Source organism: Adiantum capillus-veneris, chromosome 5, assembly GCF_014529385.1.
Source record: "Adiantum capillus-veneris isolate H3 chromosome 5, ASM1452938v2, whole genome shotgun sequence".
Lineage (NCBI taxonomy): Eukaryota > Viridiplantae > Streptophyta > Polypodiopsida > Polypodiales > Pteridaceae > Adiantum > Adiantum capillus-veneris.
In genome coordinates, this window is record NC_140935.1 from 13,393,844 (window position 1) to 13,416,978 (window position 23,135).

Genomic DNA, 23,135 nt, shown 5'->3' on the forward strand with positions numbered 1-23,135 from the left:
AGGCGGGAGCTCCATTAAGGGTATAATCCCTTTGTAAACTACTTCTTGTTTTGAAGTACCAAAGCCATTGAGTGGCTGCTTTCCCGTGGACGTAGCCCACATTGGGTGAACCACGTATATCGTGTGTACTCTCTCTCTCTCTCTCTCTCTCTCTCTACACTATAATCTCGTGTATATAAATTTGTCTCTCTCCATTAAGTAATCTACTCAATTATCTATTTAGCTACGTCTTATTTCCTAACACTTAGCACCACTGAACTTTTCAGATCCAACCATCAGAGTAGAAGCCTCTAGAAAAATGTTAGAAGATATGGAAGCACAGACTAGAGCTATTCGCCAGGAGATTCAGGCAGCTCAGGATAGACAGAATCACTATGCAGATAAGAATCGTTCGGAAAGGACTTTCAAAGAAGGGGATAAAGTTTTTCTACGAGTCCGACCTAAGAAAAGCAACTTATCGCTAGGCAGATATAAGAAGCTTAGCCCAAGGTACTGTGGACCATTCGAGATCATTAAGGTTGTAAGTGACCAGGCCTACAAGCTAAAGCTACCTGCAAACTTGAAGGTTCATGATGTATTCCATGTCAGCTTACTCAAACCCTATATTCCCAATCCCGATCAATTCTTGGACTCAGATCAGTTAGTCATGCCAGCACAAGGAGTTCTCGAGCTCCAACCTGACTATGTACTTGAAACAAGGGAAAGAAAATTACGCAACAGAACTATCACGGAGCATCTGGTAAAGTGGAAGGATTACCCTGAAGAAGATGCAACTTGGGAAGACGAACCGACTCTCTTAAAAGATTACCCAAACTCATTCTTGAGATGAGGACATCTCAAATTTTTCACGTTGGGGAGGTTGTAAGGTCTCTGACCGATCACAAGAGCACCCTTGTACCACGAAATAAATACAATGGAATAAGTTACTATTTTTAGCAGTTTTTCAGATTCTGTCTTCAGTGCCATGATGTTTAGAATGTTATAAAGCTTCAAAATGTGATTTAAAATAATTTTTGTGAAAAATTTCCAAAAATAGTAAGTTTTTGGTCACCCGACCCGTCCAGTCTTGACCGTCTCGAAAATCTGCACCCGTACCCCGAATTTGAAAAAAATGCATTTTCGGACCCCGGGGCTGGCTAAAATATGGCAGGTACTCGGGCCAGTACGCCTTAGTTAGAGCTTCGTATGGCAATTTACGGCATCAAAATCCGATTCGTATGACCCGTTTTAGCCTAGAACCAAATTTCCTAAAAATTGTCCGGGAGGCATCGGGGGCCGGGACTGTGTGGGAACAGGTCCCAGGCCACTCCAGATCAGCTTTAGCAGCTAGGGGGCGCCCTCTTGCTTTGTGGGAGTCTTGGGAAAGCTGCCAAGCGTGCAACTCAGTCTCAGAACCAATTAACCAAGCCAACCTAACACTTGGTGGGCAGAGAACTGGACTTGCCATGCTTAACTGGAGAAGCTCCCAGATGCATTTAGCAACCCAGATCGATTTCAGCCTGTAGGAGCCTATTTAAAGACCTGCATACACACACACACACACACACACTTATGATCACACATACACACAGTGCATACACACACACCACACACATTGGGGAGGTGCTGCCGAATCACACACCGATTGAAGAGGAAGCTAGGAGGGAGGTGCTGCCGAATTTTCATCTCAAGAAGCTCGATTAGATCAGAAAATCGAGAAGATTACCAGCTCTTAATCACGGTAACGACAATTTAATTAATGCTATCTGTAAATTCCTTTCTCTACCATCAAAATTTCTCATACATTATGCCTATTCCTAGCCAAAAATCTCTATGACTACTCTCTAAATTCTCCTTATTCGTACTCTATTATGTAATCATCATTCCATAGCTGAATTATCAGTCATTCTTCACTCTCGATTAATGATTAGAGCATAATTATCAGAATCTTCTCTCTCTAGATAGCATAGTAATTAATCGGTAAGCTAGTATTTTGTGCAGATTGAAGAGAATCACTATTGTAATCACTCATTAACATTGCAGCTTGATTGAACTCATTTTTTTTATATGCATTAAGACGTAATTAAGGAGAAATTGATCCGTCATTAAGTCTCTAAGAATTGGTTTTTCCTCACACATATGCATAGGGTAAATCTGCATCATCTAATTGCTAGGAAATAGTTTATTCATACTTAATCCGATTCTCTGGTAATCCTAATAATGAAATCTTAATTATTCTTGATCATGCAAGCCGAATAATTATCTTAGAGCCGGTTCCCATAGGATTATGTGCCATCCTTAATGATTGCTTATGAAAGAAATCTAGACTCTCATATAGGAGGGATTAATTGATGTCACTAATCTACCCATTGGACTGTTATGATGCTGGTGAATCTTAGCTCTTTCTCCAAGCTAATCATTTAAAGTAGTGAGAAATGGCCCCGGTTAAGAGGACGCGCTTCGGTGGTGCCCATGATCGCGAAGCAGGAACGAGCAATGTCAACGGAAAGGGGAAGGCCCCCATGGACGAGCAAATACCGGCCATCTCACGGGCCATCGATGAAGAAGTGGAAGAGGTAGATCATATTTTTTATTCAAGTTGTTTAAATTAACATTGCATACGCTAGTTAGGAATGCTCATATCCCCAAACATGTTGGAGAAATCCGACGGAAACCTCGGCATTGAATGCATAGTACATTTAAGTATAAAATAGGAAAGAAATGATTGATGGGTATGTTGTTTGCAAGAGGAAAGAATGTTTGCTAGGGAAAATTTAGCTCGACATGTTCATTTTATTTCCAATGTTGAATCAGTCCTGACCCCCCTACTGATCACAGGGGGTAGAGTTCCTCGTTAAGGGCTCTTGAATCCACGACATGCTTTCTATGCGGTGGATACCCACGACTTGCTTTCTATGCGGTGGGAACCCACGTCTTGCTTTCTATGCGGTGGGAGTGTCCATGAAGTGCTTTCTATGCGGTGGACATACCTAGTTGTATGGGCAGCTAGGCGACAACGGGAGGAGTGAACTCTCGCTGGAGGGGGGATGTTGTACCTCCAGAACATTGGAATTTTTATGAATAAGTTTGAGTAGAATTTTTACTAGAATTCTGTCTTGGTGTTGTTTGCAATACTGGTTGAAGGGCTGTTTTAACGAACCATGTGATTCGGAATTAAACAAGGAATATTTATGTTGAACAACCTTTGTGGTAGTAATTAGGTCACACGATGAAGTGTGAGTGTGGGGGTGGAAAGTGGGGGCTTGGCTCAGGTTGCCAATGCCTATGAGATGGGTGGTCCCGATTGGTCGGGAACTCTCTGTCCCCATAGTGCTTACTCGATATTAGTAACGCTCATTGCCCCTAGAGCGGGGAATTCTTGAGAGTACGTGCCCCTGAACATTGGGAAAAAAGGCACTCGAGGCTTCTCTCCTCTTGGAAGGTGGGTCATAGGATCGCTAGATAGTTCAAGTACGCTTCCCCTGCGAGGTGGAGCTAGATCTCCTTGCTAGTAGGCTCGAACTCGACTCACTTTGTGATGAGAGATCGTCCGCTAGTCGAACCCTGAACCATTTTATTTGCTTCCGCTATAGATCTAGTGGCCACCAGGTTTACCATCAGATCCGTTGTTTGATACAACGGGCTGGGGACCTCACACTATTATGGTCCAACTTTTGTTGCAAGATTTTCACGTAAGTACAGTGGAAAGTCTCGTCATGGAATTGCGGTTCGGATATGTTTGTGTTAAATGCATGCACACTAGGTGTTATGGGCCCTAGTGTTTAACACAAATTTATTCGGAGCGACATGCAATTCATGGACATTTTTGTTTCTGTAATTTTTTGCACTGTCAATGCAATTTCTCTTGCAGATTTAGTATGAGTCCCATACAAGGTGATGGTTACGTATGGGTGGTTGTGATTGGATGCTTGAAACTCCAATCTGCTTTCAACCTAGTTGGTTGTCTCCATTCCATATCGAGTATATGGCTGGATACTCAATGATTGAGTCATAGTTTGTCGTCAGTCGTGGGAGACTTTCTGTAAGTGGTTGGGGGAAAGCACCTCACTCTTACTGCTGCTATTCATCCCGCGTAGGATGGGCAGTTTACAAGCATTCTATTTAGTACTAAAGGATATGCAAACTGCATACGTTAAATCATGCTAAAGGATATGCTAAGTGCATACGTTAGCGAGAATTGGAACAACTGGATCGGTTACCTTTCTAGTTTGGAGTTTGCTCCATACGATGCAAGGCATGTTACGGCTAGTTTTAGTCTCTGCTTGTTATTCTCAAGTTATCAACCTTAATCATTAGTTTTGATGCGGTTGGCTAATGGCAAGAAACCATAGCAAGTCAAGGACTTGGTTGCTGCTGATGAGTATATCAGCATAGTACTTTCATGGAAAGATGAGCAGAGGTTATATCGCATATTCAAGTACCTTGAGAAAGTCTGAAACCTGGGTATGCATTTAGACACCTCTTATTTATGATAACTCGTTTAACATACTCAAGTGAGTTTTAAATGGAGTCTGCACATTATGTTGGTTATGGGTCAGTTATCCAAGACGGTTGTATAGGGACAACAATGTGGAAAATCAAGATGTTATTCTTGATTTCATTGAACCTCCCAATGAACCGGGATCCGATTCAACAAACCGTTGGATCCATGAGGGATGCCACACTGGAAAACATTAGTGTTCTTATGACGATACCACCACTTGTGTTTTCGAGGACGAAAACTCTTCCAAAGGGGGAAGTAATGTCAGGACACGGGTCCTTCGGGCAGGGCCCTACCCTAAGGAGGGGTCATGAACCCCGTTAGTAAACCACGCTAAAGGATATGCTAAATGCATACGTTAGCAAGAAGTGAAACAACTGGATCGGTTACCTTTCTGGTTTAGAGTTTACTTACTATCAGTTAACGCATGTTGCGACTAGGTAGTCTCTTCATGTATAACTCAGGTTCTCAACCTTGAACACTCGTTAGGGTGGGGTTGTTTACTGATAATAAAAATTGAGACAAAGTCAAGGACTTAAAATTGGCGGATAAGTTATGTCAACGTGCTACTTTCATAGAAAATGACAAGAGGTACTCTTTTTGGTACACCTTTGTTGTGATAAACTCGTTTACCATGCTCATGAGTGTTCTAAATGGAGTCTACACACTACATTTGAAAAGGGACCGGTACCATCAGATGGTTACAAATGGACAACAATGTAGAAAATCAAGATGTTACTCTTGGTTTCATTGAACCTCCTACTGAACCGGGTTTCGATTCAATGAGCCGTTGGATCCATGAGGGATGCCACGTTGGAAAACATTAGTGTTCTTATGAAGATGCTACCACTTGTGTTTTCGAGGAAGAAAACGCTTCTCCAAGGGGGGAGTAATGTCAAGACAAGGGTAGAACTAGTCTGGGCCAAGGGCCAGGGCCAAGGGCCAGGACAGACATGCAGTCAAGGGGGTCCCTATATTTAGAAGGCCAAGGGCCTATATAGGGCATGGCTGGGTGGTGATGAGCATGTCAGTTTCCGTGCCCTTTTAGCAAATGTACAGCCTATGGGGGTTTCCAAAAATGTTACGGATCAGCCTATTACTGGTGCAGATATACATGATGTACTTGATGAGGAAAGGGCTGAAATGAGCAGGCTAGAGGTATGCCAAAATGCCTGGTGCATACATTGCATGACAGTAAATTGGATTCACCTTTGTCTAGTCGTACTCGTTCAGGCTCTGGCCATGCATCTTATGCATTAGATTGTTATGCTTTGGTTGTGTCTAGTTTACATGATGTTGAGGAACCTCTGTCTTTTGATGAAGCAAAAAATTCATAAAATTGGATGGCTGCCATGCAATCAAAATGTGATGCACTTATACAAAATGACACATGGACTTTATGTGATTTGCCTTCTGGCAAAAAGGCCATTGGTATAAAGTGGGTTTACAAGTTGAAACGCAAGTCGGATGATGAGATCCATCGCCATAAGGCTCAAGTTGTTTCAAAGGGTTATACACAGCAAAAAGGCATAGATTATGAAGAGACTTTTGCTCCCACTTGTCGTATGACTACTGTGTGTTTTCTATGTGCATTGGCAGCTCATTTTGGTAGGATGTACATCAATCAGACATTGTTACTGCTTTCTTGAATGGTGACATATTTGAGGAAGTTTATGTAACGCAGCCTCGCGGTTTTGTCAAGAAAATACAAGAGGAAAAAGTGTGCAGATGTAAGAAGGCTTTGTATGGGTTGAAGCAATCTCCTCGTGCTTGGTAGAGAAATCTGACACTCATTTGGTCAAACGAGGCTTTCGTAACTATCCAACAAAAAGCACATTTGTATGTAAAGCATGAGGGTGATGTACTTCTTATTGTTATTCTTTATGTGGACAATTTGCTGATCATTAGTCCCAATGAGGCACATATTGCTGAATTTAAGGCTGATTTGAATGCTACTTTCAAGATGAAAGATTTGGGGTTGTTGCATCATTATTTGGGCATACAGTTGAAGCAGTGTGATGGTATTATTGCCTTGTGTCACAAAAGTTACATAGAGACATTGCTATGTAAGTTTGGACTTGAGGATTGCAAACCTATTAACACTCCCATGGAAATAGGTTTGAAGTTGATTTTACATGATGCTGGCGATCTTGTTGATGTCACTCTTTACCAAACTGCTATTGGTGGCCTCATTTATGTATGCAACATGAGGCCGGATATTCAATTTTTAGTCTCACAGGTCATTAGATTTATGCATAGCCCAAGGTCTAAGCATTGGCAAGCTGTCAAGAGGATTTTCTACTACCTTAGTGGCACTTTACATCTTGGCTTGTTTCATCCCAAGGGGGGATCATTGTACCCAGGCTTACATGCCTTTTCAGACTCAGATTGAGCTAGTTGTTTTGACCTGCAAGTGTCCACAAGTGGTTTTTGTTTCATGCTTGGCAGTTCATGTATATCATGGTTGATCAAGAAGCAACCTAATGTGGCTACTTCTAGTTGTGAGGCTGAGTACAAGGCAGTCTTCACAGCTACGGTTGAGTGTATATGGCTCAGACGCCTTATGAGTGGATGATTTGGGTGTTGGATAGGACACTGCCAACACTATCTACACTGACAGTCAGAGCACATTGGTAGATGCGAGGAACCCAATTTTCCATGCTGGCATAAAGCAGATTGAGGTGAATTACCACTATGTCAGGGAGAAGCTCTTGGTAGAGGAGAGATCAGCTTGGCTTATGTGCCAATAGAGGACAACCTTGCAGATCTTTTCACAAAGGCATTGTCTCGTGAGAAGCTCAAAGCTTTCCACAAAGCTTTGGGCTTACTCTCCTTTGTGGACTAATCATGTCCTCAGGGTATGGCACTTCCCTTTACTCATGTGCTAGCTCGCATTCACCGCATCACTCCAGGGGGGATTTGTTACCATATGAATGTGGTAGTGATGTGTGTGAACACACTAGGACCGCCGGGGCATTTTTTCCCTCGTTAGGAGGTTTTTTCTCCCGTGCATTGTATATACGCCCATCACTCTAGGGCTATCTATATTTCCATTGCACACTAAGTAACACACTGTCTAGTGTGTGCCTTGAGCTTCCTTCGTCTTCTCCAAGCTGTGTGTGTTTTCCTGCAACCCTAATTCCAACACTCATGTATCATGTTGTGTGCAAATTAAAGCAATGGTATCATGTTGTGTGCAAATAAAAGAAATGGTACCCTTCACTTTGTCTAATTTTTCTTTGGGTAGCATCCATGGTGCTTAAGGAAGCACAATCTTTCCATTGGGAGCACTACGTGGAGAAGAAGAGCGGGCAGACGTTTGAAAGCCTCAAATCCTCCTTGCCCCAATGAGTTCTTGCCAATAATGTGTTTCCATAGTGTTTGGGCTACATTCTTGAATATGAGCATGGGACCCAAGAGGTGTTGTATTTTTAAGCCCTTCCAAAATGAAAGCCTTAAAAATATGGAATACCTTGACATACCTTTTGTTGGAGGACACGAATCCGGATTGTTGTTGTAGTGCTCTTTCCAAATGGTTGCCCAATTTTCCTTTGTGTCTTTAGAAGTGTCTTCCCATTTGTTGAAGCCTTGTGCTTGCTATGACCTTGGGTAAGAAATGATGGTTGTTTGGATAGATTACCTTGCGTAAGGCATCGAGCCTCTCTGTCACCAATGATGGCCCGAAAGTAGGACATGCATTGTGACCCGATGTGGAAAACCTTGCATAAATATCATATGGTTAGAGAGATAGAGGGCTAAAGGGAGAGAGAGATAGAGAGAAAGAGAGAGGATATACCAAAAATCTCTCCAAGCCCAGGATAGTCCTGCATAGTCCACATAAGGATTCCGCTCACAATGGCTTCTCTCCCCACCTTTGTAAGTGAGACATCTACAACAGGAATGCCTTTCCATAACTCCTCCAACTCCTTGATGAGGGGATCAAGGTAGACGTCAAGATTTGACACTTTGTACTTCCTTGGCACAAGCAAGGAAAGAAGTATATTTCCCTTCTTGGTTGTCTTCCATGGTGGAATATTGTAGTTGACGATCACCACAGGCCAAGTGCTCCATGAAGTAGACTTAGTGCCAAAGGGGTTGACACCATCACTTGCTAACCCAAGCCTCAAGTGTCGAGGCTCCAACCCAAACTTTGGCCATGGAGTTTCGATGTGCCTCCATGCAGGTGAATTGACAGGGACATGCATCATTCCATCATTTGGGTGGTGGTTGGTATGCCACACAAAAAGCTCCACGATAGACCTGCTTTTAAACATGTGTTGAATGCGAGGAATTAAAGGAAAATATCTCAATACCTTGTGGGGTAGGTGCCTCCCACTCAATCCAGTCTTGTATCGTGCTTCCCCGCACATGGGACATGGGGTAGCATGTGCGTGCTCCTTGTGGTGTTACATGTAATCATTGATGCATGCATGGATGCGCTCATACTCCATTCCAATTGCAGTGACATACGATCTAGCTCGTTGACAATCTGGAGGCATGTGGTGATCTTTCTAGCAACCTTTTTCCCATCAAACTATAACAAAGAGGCAAATTAATACAATTGCAATAAGGACACAACACCATACAGTGAGCTAGAGAGATGTATAAAAAATCATATTTCTAACTTACCCAAGGAATGCATCGACACTTGCATTGCTTCAACCAAATTTCACTTGTAAGTTGAGGACTTCCAATGATGCCCACATCACCGAGAACTATGCACCATTGTAAAGAGGTGTTTGGGCACTCACAATCAATCTGTCCTCTGTTGCCGCTGCCCGTTGAGTGCATGGCTCGCAATCCTCTGCCTCAAAGTGCGATGACTAAGAGGGAAAAGGAGCTATCAAAGTAGAGCTAATTGGAGGATCATCATGCGGTGCACCCAATTCATCCAATAGCTCATGCCTCTATCGTTTGGCTTTGCGCATTGATGCACCACCAACAAAAACAGACCAATGGGGCACCTCCTCAAGGGAGGGGTGAGTGGGGCTCTCATCTCTCCGAGCGCAGCTTTTTTGAGATGCCAAAGTCCTTCGTTTCCATGTGCTCCAATGCAAATGCGCCCTCAAGCGAGGGATTGCCCTTTTGCACTTGGAGCAAGGGACAAGGGAGTTTTTCCTTGAGCCATGAATCACGTTCAGGGCCTCCAAAGGAGCCACGATCATCCCAGTCGACGTCTTGCACACTCAACAAATTTTTTTATTTAATCATATGTGACCTAAAAAGTAAAATTTTAATTAAAAATTATTGTATATTTCAATAAAAAAAGAAATCACTATAAGTTCAAAGAGAATAAAGTGCAATGAGTGTACAAATATTTTTTAATAAAGTACAATCGATGTGCGCACTAAATGGGTTAATTTTTTAATCGTAAATATCTAAAAGTACTTAAAAGATGTACTTAGAAAACATCTAAATGTACTACAAAAAAAGTAGTACTCGTAAAGAAATTAAAAGTCTTCATAAAAAAACTCAAAAGGCTAAGAAATAAAATTATTGATATCTGAGGTAGAGGGGGTGGTTTGTACCCCTCCCCGCAACCTCGGACACGTTTGTATCCGTTTGAAATGATGCTGCATGGAAATAATCGCAGTAAAGGATGCGGAAATAATTGAAGTAATATCCGTGGTAATAGTCACGGTAATCCTTGGCGCCTAAAAAAGGAAGAGCGATAGAGTATGTCACGTTTTTGCGGCATACCCTGCCTTCTTTCTCTCCTCCAGCGCGCCTGCTTCAATATCCCTCCCCCCTACTCCAACTCCCAACCCTCAGTCTTGGTCCTTTGTCAATCTCTCTCCACCTCTCACACAACACACACACAACACACAACACACACACACACACACACACACACACACACATTCCATTCAAAGAGGAGCAAATTTACTTCTTTGAAAACTTTCCACTTGCATTCTAATTGGGCTCTCTCTAATTCTCTATTTCATGCTTAACATTTGGTTTACCATATCAGCATTTATAAATGCACGTTTGAAGTCTAAACGTAGGTACGAATGATTTACATCATGATTGAAGGCTACATGCTCGGGTCTTTTATCACACTTGAAGTCAATACATAACATCCTATGACCCAATTCTGGATTCCATTCACCAAGTGTAAAGCTTTGTATGCATTATAGAGTGTGTAAAGCTCTGTATGCATTCTAGCACTACAAGAGGTTCTTCACATTAGTGAGCTCACAATGTGATGCTTAAAAGTGAAAATTCACGGCGTCGCTATGGGTGTCGCTATACATATCGCTAGTTTATTTGTAACATAGCAACGCCGACAGGGGAAAAAAGTAAACCGAGAGCGTCCGAAAACTCAGATCTCATATCTGAGTTTTCGGCGCTCAAGAAAGCAAAGAGGTAACCCGTGCTCTCCCTCTCTCTCTCTCTCTCTTTCTTCTCCACACACACATACACACACATACATGAGGAGAGGAAGGAGAGCCAGGTATGCTCCTTCCCTCTCCTCTCTTTGATGTTCCCTTCCTCTCTTTCTCTCTCTCTCACTCTCTCTATCACACACACACACACACATTGAGAGAGGAAGAGAGAGAGAGATAGATAGATAGAGAGAGATGTATAAAACAAAGAGAGACAGAGTAAAAAACCAAAGAGAGAGAGAGGGGGAGAAGACGAAAGAGAGAGGTAAGGGGAGAAAACAAAGAGAGAAAGACTAGATTAGGTTAAAATTTAAATTAGATTAGGCTAGATTACATTTACATTTATGTTTATGTTAAGTTTTAGATTAGGTTAAATTTAGATTTACGTTAGATTAGATTTAGGTTTATTTTGAGTTTAAGATTAAATTAGATCTAGATTTATGTTCGATAGACTAGATTTTTTTAGATTTAGGTTAGATTTTAGTGCATGTCAATGAAGGTGCGCTTTGCCCAAAGAGCAAACACTAGTTACACAACAATATGTATATTTCCATCAGAATCTGACACCTATTAACTCACACACTAACCATATTCAATTAGCCGCGAATCACTGCATGTTCAATTAGGTTAGATTTAAGATTAGATTTTGGATTGAGTTTTTATATTAGAGTCTACCTTTGAGATTACGGTTAAAAAATTAGAGTTAGACGAACAGTGATCCCTCTCTTCCTCACTATGGATGCGACCTTAAGCTAGAAAGCTTTCAATGGCATGATACTCAGATTGGAGGCCAACATGTAATGTGCTAAGTAATCCCTCGAAAAAATTAGATCTATTGTGAAAAGATGTTAAGAAGCTGTGAAATGCTGCAGCTAGAGAAGAGGCAAAGAGGTTTTATCCACTACATGCACTATCATGTAGATGTGGGTAGGTAGATTTCTTGTACCCACAAATATAGGCATTGACCCATAAAGATGAGATTATAACCCGGTGGTTCTGATATCCGTGCACCTCTAGACCGAGGTCTGCGAGGATTGGACATGACTAGAGAATGTGAGGTAGTTTACAGTGTGAACAAAGAGAGAGAGAGAGAGAGAGAGAGAGAGAGAGAGAGAGAGAGAGAGAAAAGTTGGAGGATGCCAATAGAAGATTAAATTTATGTCTAGGTTATAAGTTTTTCACCCTCATTATGAGTAGTGACGAGGATGTGGGCCCATCCAACCGAAACAACTATCTCTCAACGAGGATCTTATGTCTTTGTAATCAATGCAAGCATGTTGTGCGATGGACAAGATGCGTTTCTTTGCAGCACGTTCGCGAATTGGGTGAGTTTGATCCATCTATGATAGATTGATTTGTTGCCAATTATAACTTGTCGACTCTGAGGCTGGCCATCAGGCATCAATCTTGCAACCCAATAGACGTATGCGTAGGCGCTTTGGTCAAGCAGCATATGTGAGGCCACAAGATGTAGCTCTGACAGCAAGGGGGATGATCATGCAGACCACATTCCCAACGAGGCAATGTTTGAGCTCGAGATCAATGAAATGATCGAGACAATGATGGATTCAGAAAGGCTTATCTATGATGATATGAAAAGTGAAGCCGATATGCCATTGTATGATGGATCACGTGTGTCTAGATTGAAGGCGCTCCTGGTTCTTCTCAACATGCAGACAAAGTTTGGATGGAGTGACACTAGCATCACAACACTTTTTAAATGATCTATTACAATGTGTTTACTTTAATAAAAAACTCTAGTTGTATAATGATCTGATAGATTTTTACACAATTGTACCGCATTTTTTTTGCTGTGTAGATTGCTCAAAGAGCACATACAGCCAGTTGATAATGTGATGCCAGATTCGATCCACGCTTGTCCTAACGACTGCATTCTTTTCAGAGAGGAATACATAGACATGTAGATCTCCATGGAACAATAATTCCACAAAAGGTTTTGTGAAATTTTCCTCTGCTTCCTCACATCAAGAATTTCTTCGAATGTAAGTCTATGGCCTCCCTAGAATCATGGCATGAGGAGAATAAATCTTCGGATGGTGTGCTATGGATTCCTACAGATTGCGTAGCCTGGAAACATATAGATGAAACATGGTCGGATTTTTCCAGGGAAGCTTGAAATTTGTGCCTAGGCCTGGCTATGGATGGCGTAAATCCATTTGGTCAAAGATCAACATCTTATAGTGTATGGCCCGTTATCATCGTCAACTACAACATTCCCCCGTGGTTGACTATGAAGAAGGAGCACCTATGGCTAAGCTTGATTGTGCGGGGCGGTACAAAGTGAAGAATATGGATGTGTATCTTCCTCCACTATTGGAAGAGCTACAACAATTGTGGATTGGCATAGAAGTGGTGGATATGAGTTGACACATAGGTTGACGGAATGCTTTGATCAAAGGAATTCTAATGGGGACCATGCATGACTATCCTGGACTAATAGAATGCTCAGGTAACTTACACTTAAACTCAAACACTGTAAATCTTGGTTATTCTCAAGCTTATCTATTATCATGTGTATACATGCAGGGCTTCAAACAAGCGGCGGATACAGAGCATGTGTCACATGTGGACCTAGACTGGATGCACGTCGGGCGTCCTCATTGAAGAAGTAAATCTACGAAGGTCATCAAGCATATCTTCCGGAGAATCATGTGTTATGTGATGGCTTTTTGGGAAGAGACCCACCGAGGATGTCTACACAAGCATGGTTAGAGCAGAAGGATATGTGTGATGACGGTTTGCCCCCAAGGATGAAGAGACTCTCTCTATGGTACGAGTTGCCATATTGGCCCTGACTCATGATCAATCACTTGCTCAGTCCAATGCACATATTGATCAAGAACGTGGGTAATCTGCTATGGGACCATCTGACCAACAAGAAAGACACTTTGGGAGCCAGGGTTGACCTTACAAATGTGGATCGTATGGAGCAATATTGGCCATAGACAACATTCGATGGATTGATTAAACTCCCTAAAGTGCCATGGATTTTCATAGGAGCCCAAGAACGCAAAGTGAAAGAGACCATACGATCTGTGCAAACCCCCACTGGCGTAATGCACTCGCTCCGAACGTGTTTTACTAAAGAAGGAAAGCTTACCGGTTTGAAGTCACACGACTGGCATAAAATGTGTCAGGTATGTTCATAGTAGAATATATCATAGTGGGAATTGTGTAACAAATTTGTGTGTGGACTTTAATATCATTGATGCATGTGTTTTGCAGTTTATTTTACCGGTGGCCATTGAGGGATGTTTGTCTCTTGACGTCCGTAACACAATCTGCAAACTTGCGAAGTTGGTGCAATGGATCTCACAAAAGGAGATCAACGTAGACTCCATACCATTCACCAAACTAAACGCTGGGGAGGTTGTGTGTATGTTTGAGAAACACTTTCCTACTACCATGCTAACCATTCAGGTGCATCTTCTTGTTCACATAGTTGATGAGGTGGAAATAGCTGGCACAATACATTCCAGATGGATTTTCTTTTTACAACATTTCATGAAGACACTCAAGGGATATGTGCGTCAGAAGGCACGTCCATAGGGTAGCATGGCAAAAGGTTCGCTGGTACTAGAGTCCCTAGTGTACATTGGAGAGTGGCTAGACGAATTTGATAAAGCCCAAGACACTCTATGGTGAACCATAGATGATGAGAGCATATTTGGGATTGTAATGTGAAATCTCGGTGCTGAGAAGAAGATGATGGAAGATCTAGAGGCTAAAATCAACCGATTGTTGCATGCTTCACAATCCAGTGATGCAAAAGTGGATTTCACAATATGAGGATGCAAAGCAAGAGCGACAAAGGACACGAATTGAGTGGAGACGGGGAAGACGACCACTGATGCACTATCCAACGGGTCTGGAGATCCTACCAACATTCATGAGCTTAAGATGGTTGCACAACCAATTGAAAAGTGCACAACAGTGCGGTGAAGAAGTGACTAAGGAGGAGTGGGAATACTCTCGAGGTTGCATGACCAAGGTAAGTTTGCGATGTACGACTAGTGACTTTCTAGATGTTTGAATGGCCATTCATAATCTTTGTTGGTTGTAGTATAAGTCATACACATGAGCATGGTGTAAAGGCCGCCATTTTAGGGTGGAGTGGATCGACAAAAAGTGTTTTACTCAAGATTGTGGAATCATGGCAAAATTTGAACAGTCTAGTCGACGACGGTCCTCTGATGCAAATCCTGTGGTGGAGGAACTCACTTACTTCGGCACGCTACAAGAGATTTTGAGGATCGATTATAGAGGAATTTTTGTCGACTTATTCGACTTGCAATGCTTCAAGATAATCATGGAGGGTCGCAACGCTACTGTGCGTAGAGGAGAGTCTCATTTTCTTCAGATGGATTCAACTAAGAAATGTATTGACTTAAGAGACTCTTTCGTACTACCTACCCGAGCATTGTGAACAAGTAAGTATGTAAACAGTTAACATTCAATTTTAGAAGTTATGTGCTTGGAAGCTCTCATGTAAGTTATGTGGCTCTCGCAGGTGATATTTCATCCAACAAAGTCTACATCAAACTGGTGGTACGTCATAGAGGTAGCCCCTTGTAGTGCACGGACGTATGAAGGCTACCATGTGCCAATCACAGCGGCATCAATGGAGGAGATCAAAGAATATGCTCAGTCAGAAGCCGCTGAGGTGCTTCCAGACAAGCATCAAGCTGCTACTCTCTATGGGGTGCATGCAGAGGATCTACAAAATGAAATGGAGGACATCTGTTTAAAAGGAGAGCTCTATATAGATATAGGAAGCTATGTTGAGCTTTGCGAGGATGAGAGAGAGACCTCTTAAAGCCATAAATATTGTATTTGAATAATGAGCTCCCACCTGGGGTTGACAACGCCTATAATGGACTCAAGTCTTGAGGCGGTAAGAACAAGCAAAGAGATAAAGATTATTTTTGGCTAGTTAACCCTAAACCATGAGTGTCATAGGTTTATTTTTTTATTTGTAGGCATGGCCATCCTACACCTACTTGACTCAAGTTTCTCCATTGATCATAGATCCAGACCTATAGCGGGCTCTCTCTTTACGAGACCAGTACCTCCGTTCGACGGAGGGATTGTTTGGCTGCTACAGTACTGCACCGATGACACCTCAGTCTACAGCCGCTTCTTATCGTCCTACTCCCCTTCCATTGTATGGTCCCACTCCCATGGCATCACAGGGTCCCACGCCACTCCATTCCACTCCTGCTTTGCCAGAACACCGTCGACACAATTCCTCTATCACATGCGCTGACGCTCATTCCAAGGCAGCGATGTCGGAGGATTTGTGTTTGAAAGGTGAGTCGGGAAGGCACGGGGTCTCTAGCTGTGAGAGGTGCGAGGAAGAGAGTTGCGGCAGACACAATTAATGGAAACAAAGCCTAGAACAGACAGTTTGAACCAAATACTGAAGCTCGATAACCCAAAATGGACAATAAACAATACCACTGCTTAACTTGAATATTAATTTCGGAGTTTTAAGCTCCTTACAATGGCTTCACGTGCTTTAATTGTCCTTAATCTGCAGCTTCCAGGTCAAGAGAGAGATTGATCTTCTCTTCGGTTATGGCTATGGGAGCTTGTTGCATGAGAGTTGGCTAGGGAGTTTAGGATTACTTTCTTGCTTAGGATTAGAGAGTTTGGTTAGCAACAGGTTTCGGTGGGCTTATAGTCGCTTAGCATGGTTTTGTTTAGCATCAGTTTAGGAAGCTTAGCTTAGGACTAAAGCTCGCTTAAGAAGGTTGATTAAAGTAGGCTTAGGAGTTTAGGACTAGAAAGCTCGGTTAGCGGTAGGATTAGGTGGATTATGATGGGTGAATGAAGGTTCGATTCAAGAGCTCAAGGGTTTTGGCTCTTATGGCTGAGAAGAAGTAGGAAAAAGGAGTAAAAAAAATGAGAGACGCTTCCTCCTTTTTTATAATTCCCCTTTGGGGGTTTGCATGGTTTTCTATTCTCGGCTAACCCATTAGCGATGTCCTTAATGGGTAGTGCCCCTTGCTGATGTGGCATCCGAGTTTGACCAGCGTGAAACCGAGCAGTGATGGCCCGAATAGGTGCACCATGGCAAGCTGGTCATGTTTTCCTTCATTTGCAGTGCCGTCCAAGCACCAAAGAACTCGCCACAAGCTCCCCAACCAGCGCTGCTCATCGCCCACGCTACCTGCGCCACCATGGGGTCCTTTTGCTTCATTTGGTTCACACCCTTAATACTTAGGGTGAACATTTTGCAATAGTGGACGGCTGGATTTTGCTCCCGGGCAGCCATTGAGCTTCATTGTGGACGGCCGACTGTTTATGGGCCCTTGGGCACCACACTTGGGCACCACATTTAGCATACATATTGACTAAAGCATCTTCCGGTAGTTGCTTTCATAAAAACACGATGTTTGGTATAAATATACCGACCAAAGCATTGCCGAGTTTTGGAATTCATCCCAGACAAGCACTATTCCTCTTTTGCCATCAATAAGCGGCTATGGGTTGCCGCAGTGGAGACCATCATTGGACTTGAAAATACACTTGCTAGTGGAGAGAGACTTCGATTGCCACCATACCTGGCATATATATTGACCAAGGCATTGCATTTGTCTCTAACGGCTCCTATGGTTTGAATAAATGAATCTGGAATGCTATTAGCCAACCATATATATACAATTCAATTGAAGCACTGGCTATCAATGCACTATAAAAGATGAGGTTTTGATGATGATACCATTTCCCAGAACCTGGCTGAGGCTCAAAAATTACCAGATGAACAATTAATCGAGGCAACGAGAGTGGTATGAAACTGGCCCCCGGTGAAACGTAAACTGTCCATATCTTGACAACCGGATCCCCGATTGACAAATTGGAAAGACCAACACAGTCCTCAAAGTGAGCACTTCAGGCCAGTGCATTCATATCATCTTTGAAACTTTATTAGCGGCTACCCAATTCGGTATAGATCTGCTATTACTATTTCAACTTCAAACTAACATAACGTCCTAATGTAGCATCCAATTGGCGAGCCATAAAGACAAGCCTGTAGAGCACTTCAAGTACTACAACTCCGATGAATAAAATCCTAGCTATGACCACTCAAAGCATATTTACCATTAGCATTACCAAGACATCTTTTGGCCCTTTGAGTCGCATCTGGCATACTTTTAACTTAAATTGGCTTGTTAGCAAGCCCTTATTACTGCTGAATAATCATGTAGGATTCAAATAAACATGATTGGCATCTCTTTTCTCATTTTCTTGTCATGGAAGCGGAGCTGCAGGACATCCACCCCCTCTGAACCTGCACAGCCTCCGGTCCGTGCCAACCAGTCTTCCACCTGCATCTGCTATAAACACATTAAGCTACTTGTCATCAAGCTCACGTAATTGGTAAAGACATGTAAAACAAAAGAAGGCTTAAATCATATCATCAATACTATAGCTCAATTATCTGGTAGCTGTCCCATCACAAATCTTTGAATTGTAGTGGGCGCATCTCCAAAGCATTCAATTATGAAAAATATGTTTAATGAACCCCGCCAAACTCAAGTGCTCCAGTTACTTATGCACACAGCTTGACCATCAGGCTCACTTTAGGGGACCTTGTCAAGCCAAGTATGCCTTACTCTGTCTGTAGACGGAATGGCCGTCAAGTCCTTTACGTCAAGTTCTAGTAGCAGAACCAACTCAAAAGATATGAAGATACTTTGTTCATTGTCCAAGGATGACAACTGGAAGCTAGCCATGTAAGTGAGTACGATTTCTTCTTTCAGCGAAGAGCATGGTTTTGTAGTTGGGGGCAATATGGGTGGTGTAATGTATAAAGCGTGACCCACCGGATTTCTCCCAAGCCATAATACATTAGCGTTGTAGAAAAGCTTCATTCACTTGGGAGTCAATTGAAGCATCATGTAGCAAGTGTAATGCATACCATCTCCCAAACCAATTCTTTATTTCATGCATCCATTCCGTGCTCAAGATCTTGCTTTTAAGCGTCTTTTGAACTTTTTTTCTTGCTTCACAAGGAATTGTAGGAAGTCGATGTGAGGGGTTTTGATGCATCTTTATCATGTACTCTACAACCCTTTCCATGCCCATAACCTCAATTGGGAGAGATCCCAACGCAGAAAGTAGGAGCATATATGGTGTTTGTGTCTTAACTTGGAGAAACTTTGTAAGAAAATGCTTTTGAACATTCTCAAACTCTTTCCAAGTAGACTTTGAGATGCTCCCGCCCCACACTTCAACTCCATAAAGAAGAACCGATGTCACCAATGCATCAAAAAGATACTTCTAGAGAACCCAACACGCTGTTTCCCGCATTACACATGTTCTCAAATGCATAATATGCTCTCTTTCCCAGTTCCAAACGACATATAGCACATTCATGCCACTTGTGATTGGACGAAACCTCAAGGCCAAGGTACTCAGAGCTCTTAACAACTTCAAGTGTCTCATTGTTGTACACAATACATGGCTTCTGGTTTTCACAAGTATAACCTTTGTTTTGGATTCATTCACAATCAGCCCACTATGCAAGAAAAAGTTCTCAATGACAAGCATAAGCTTTTGTGTATCTTCTAAAGTGTGTGCTAGAAGCACTATATCATTCGCATACAACAAAAGCATGATTATCGCATTGCAAATAGTGACCTCTTCAATGCCTTCTTCTTGCATAAAGTCAAGTACCATTTGTTTCAATTGATCGATGCATAGACCAAAGAGAGTTGGTGACAATGGACATCCTTGTTTAGCCCCAAATGCGCTACAATTTTTTTTGATATTTTTCTTCCCATGCGCAATTGACAAAGCACATTGAGGTGCACTACCACTTCATCAGAGAGAGGGTCTTAGCAGGCGACATCGACTTGGAGTACGTTGCGATGGATAAGCAAGTTGCAGATATCGTCACAAAGGCCCTTGAAACCACGAAGCTACGACAGTTTCAAAAGATGCTTGGTATACAAGAGATGGAGTTGAGCTTGAAGGGAAGTGTTGAAATGTGAAGCTCAACATGTACGACTCCTGGATGACTACCACCAATAGTTATCACATTGACGTGCCTTCATGGATACGCATATCTTTGCGAGTGATACTACAATTGTACTACACCGAGCTGGTCTACCTACCAGAGTGATGAAACACTTATCTACTCACCTCATTCACTAGTGGTTTATACTAAACCGTTGTACTATTTTCCCTTTTCATGTTATGTTTTCCCTTATGTTTTTTAGTCCTCTTATCTTGAGTTTGTGAATAAGAAGTACTAGATTTTGCCTCCATCTTTGTGTGTGTGTATGTATGCTTACAAGAGCTCAAACTCTCTCCTTCTCTATCTGTTGACATGCAGTGTTGAACTTCTGGCTTTGCAAAGCTTCGTCTTCGAACTGTTGAGCATCTGCAAACATTCTAACCGCCGCTGTCTTTTCAAAAAGCTTTGAACTGTGGCCTCTGCGAAGCTAGGACACTACTTTTGTTTTCTTGCCAACTAGTGTCACTTTGCACGGCCTTTTTGAATTAAATTTAACTTATACTTGAATCTCTGAAGCTCTTCTGTGACCAAATAGAGGCAAAAGAGCCTTTGGCTCACCAAGTAAAGAATTACCTCATTTGGAACCTTGGAGGTGACACCTTGGATGTCTCTCTTCTTACAATTGAAGAAGTCAGTATGTTTCAGGTGAAGGCCGTTGCTGCAGGAGACACTCATCTGGGAGACAATGAACAATTGGGCAAAACTACTAGAGATTTACCACTATCCCATATTTAATGATAGATGGCGTTTTGACTACCCATATTGGGCATACCTTGCAACGATGAGAGCTCCATAAAAAACAGACCTAAAATTCTTGCCGCCTCTTGCATAGATGATGATCTTTACTTTGTGTGTATCATCTCGATCCCTTTTGCTAGCATTTTAGGCTTGATCGCTATGTTCATCATTGTCATCATTGCTAGCATATTCCTTGTATCTTATATCCCTGCGATCATTGTGCTCTCTATGAGTCCTTTGATCACCATTCGTGCGGCTACAATTCTTTCTATATTAATCCACCTTTTCTCATGTTATCCTTGTCCACCCTTCAATCAATCCTTTTCCCCCTTCCTTAGTCGCAAAGTCTGGCGACCCTCTTCTCTCTCTCTCCTCATGTTGCTCCAAGCTAGATGAGTGCTTCCGTGGGCGGATGTGCAAAAACAAAGAAGCTTCAGCATGAGGCTAAGTCGAAAGAAAGATGAGATTTTGGCATCGTCAACAGTTAATGCAGGCGATAAGTAGCGCTATTGGGCTTGAGATTTTCTACGCAGTCGCTGTTTTTTTGCACGGCCAAACCAAAATATTAAAAATCTCAAGTGATCTTGGTTGAGTTAGATCAGGCCAAGTGGCTCACTCCAGGATCCACAAAGTGAAAAACGTTATTAGGCTCACCGAGTAAATAAAACTTTCCATTAACTAGAGAATCTACGGGTGAATTGACTCTCTCTCTCTCTCTCTATCTATATCTATATAATTATAATTATATTATATAATATATATATATATATATAATTATATATAATTATATATATATATATATAGGTTGTTACATTAAATTTCTTTGAATTTTTAATGTTTTGTAGATTTTATCGCCTTCAAATTTGAAATTTATCTGGAACTCTCTAAATTTATAACACACATAAGAAAAGAATTCTCAACAAGGTAGAGATAGTTCGAGACAATTTGAAAAAATTGCAGCAGAAGTCTTGAACCGAGACCTGTTTTTTCAAGAGGGAAGCCAATTCAATTAGGGCAAGAGAAGGAAAGTTGTTCTAATTTCCTCTTCTTATTCAAAAAGTTATTCACGTCAAAGGAATTATCAAAGTTTTCACATTTGATGCCAATCTTGTACATGTAATTTAATAGTATGTGCTAAATTCATGGGTATTAACAAAAGGCACTCCAAATTACGAGTAACCCTGCTGAGTTGATAACGGTGGTATTTTTTATATGAGATTAAGGGGTTCTATTGTTTCAGCTTTGCAGGTTTACCTTCTCCCAAACAATATGCAAGTCGAGTCAAATCACAATGGAAAGACACCTAACGACTATGAGAGATCGTGGTGTTTACCGCGGGCCATTACCGCAAAACAAGAGAGAGGAATTCAAAATGAGCAGAGAGAATCGTTTTGATGCAGAAGCGGCACTTTACCGCACATATTACCGTGCAAATATCCCTGATTATTGCCGCAAACATTACCGCTAAGACAGGCTGGACCCCCTTCCCCTCCTGCGGGTTTCCATTTAAATCCAATACAACTCCTACACTCTCCAGAATGCTTGCTCACTTCACTTAATCTCTTTTTTCACTCTAAAAATTCTATACATAAATCATTCAACTCACAACAAAACCATTACAAATACTATTCATAAGCACATAACGAAACATTTGCAAATTAATCATATACTACACCAAGTGAAAGAATGGAGAGTTTTTTTAATTCTCATCTTGTATAAGATCTCTACAAGCACTAGGATCCATATTTAGACCCATAGTATTCAAATCAATAAACAAATTTAGAGATTCTTTCTCCTCTCCATCACCTCCTGTAGAATCATCATCGCTTTCTCCCTCTTCCTCCTCCTCAAGATGACTATTTGCAAGGCTTGGCTGACCTTCTTCAACTTCTACTACATCTTGTGGTGATGGTATGATGGGATCAATTACTGGCTCAATGTCCGTCTCTCGCAAAGATAGATCTACCCCGCAGCGTGACTCGAATGACATACCAAAGTCTTCTTTGAAATATACATGGCACATAAAAGACCTGTACGTCACACACTAAGAATAAGCTGATATACATAACTTAAATGTTTAATTTTAGTTAATTGCACATAGCCTAAATTACCTGCTCGCAACTACTAGGATACACCAAGTTGTCATTTTTTCCCCGATGGAATTGGGTGGAATCCACCATAATGAGCCCATTTTCATGTCTTTTGACCTCACCCGCAAACCATCGACACTCAAAGAGGATTTTGTGAAAAGATCTGAAATCCACTTTGATTATTCTCTCTATAGTACCACAATATCTGACCTCATATGTTATTGTGTCAAAGTTTCCCATCACGCCACAATCATTAGTGGTCCGACGCTCATCTATCTTGCGGGTGCGAAAATGTCGGCCTTCGGACCAAATGAAGTTGAAAATGAGACCCTACAATCACAATGCATAAGAGGTTACATCGCATTTCATTAAGTGATTTGCATACATGCATACAT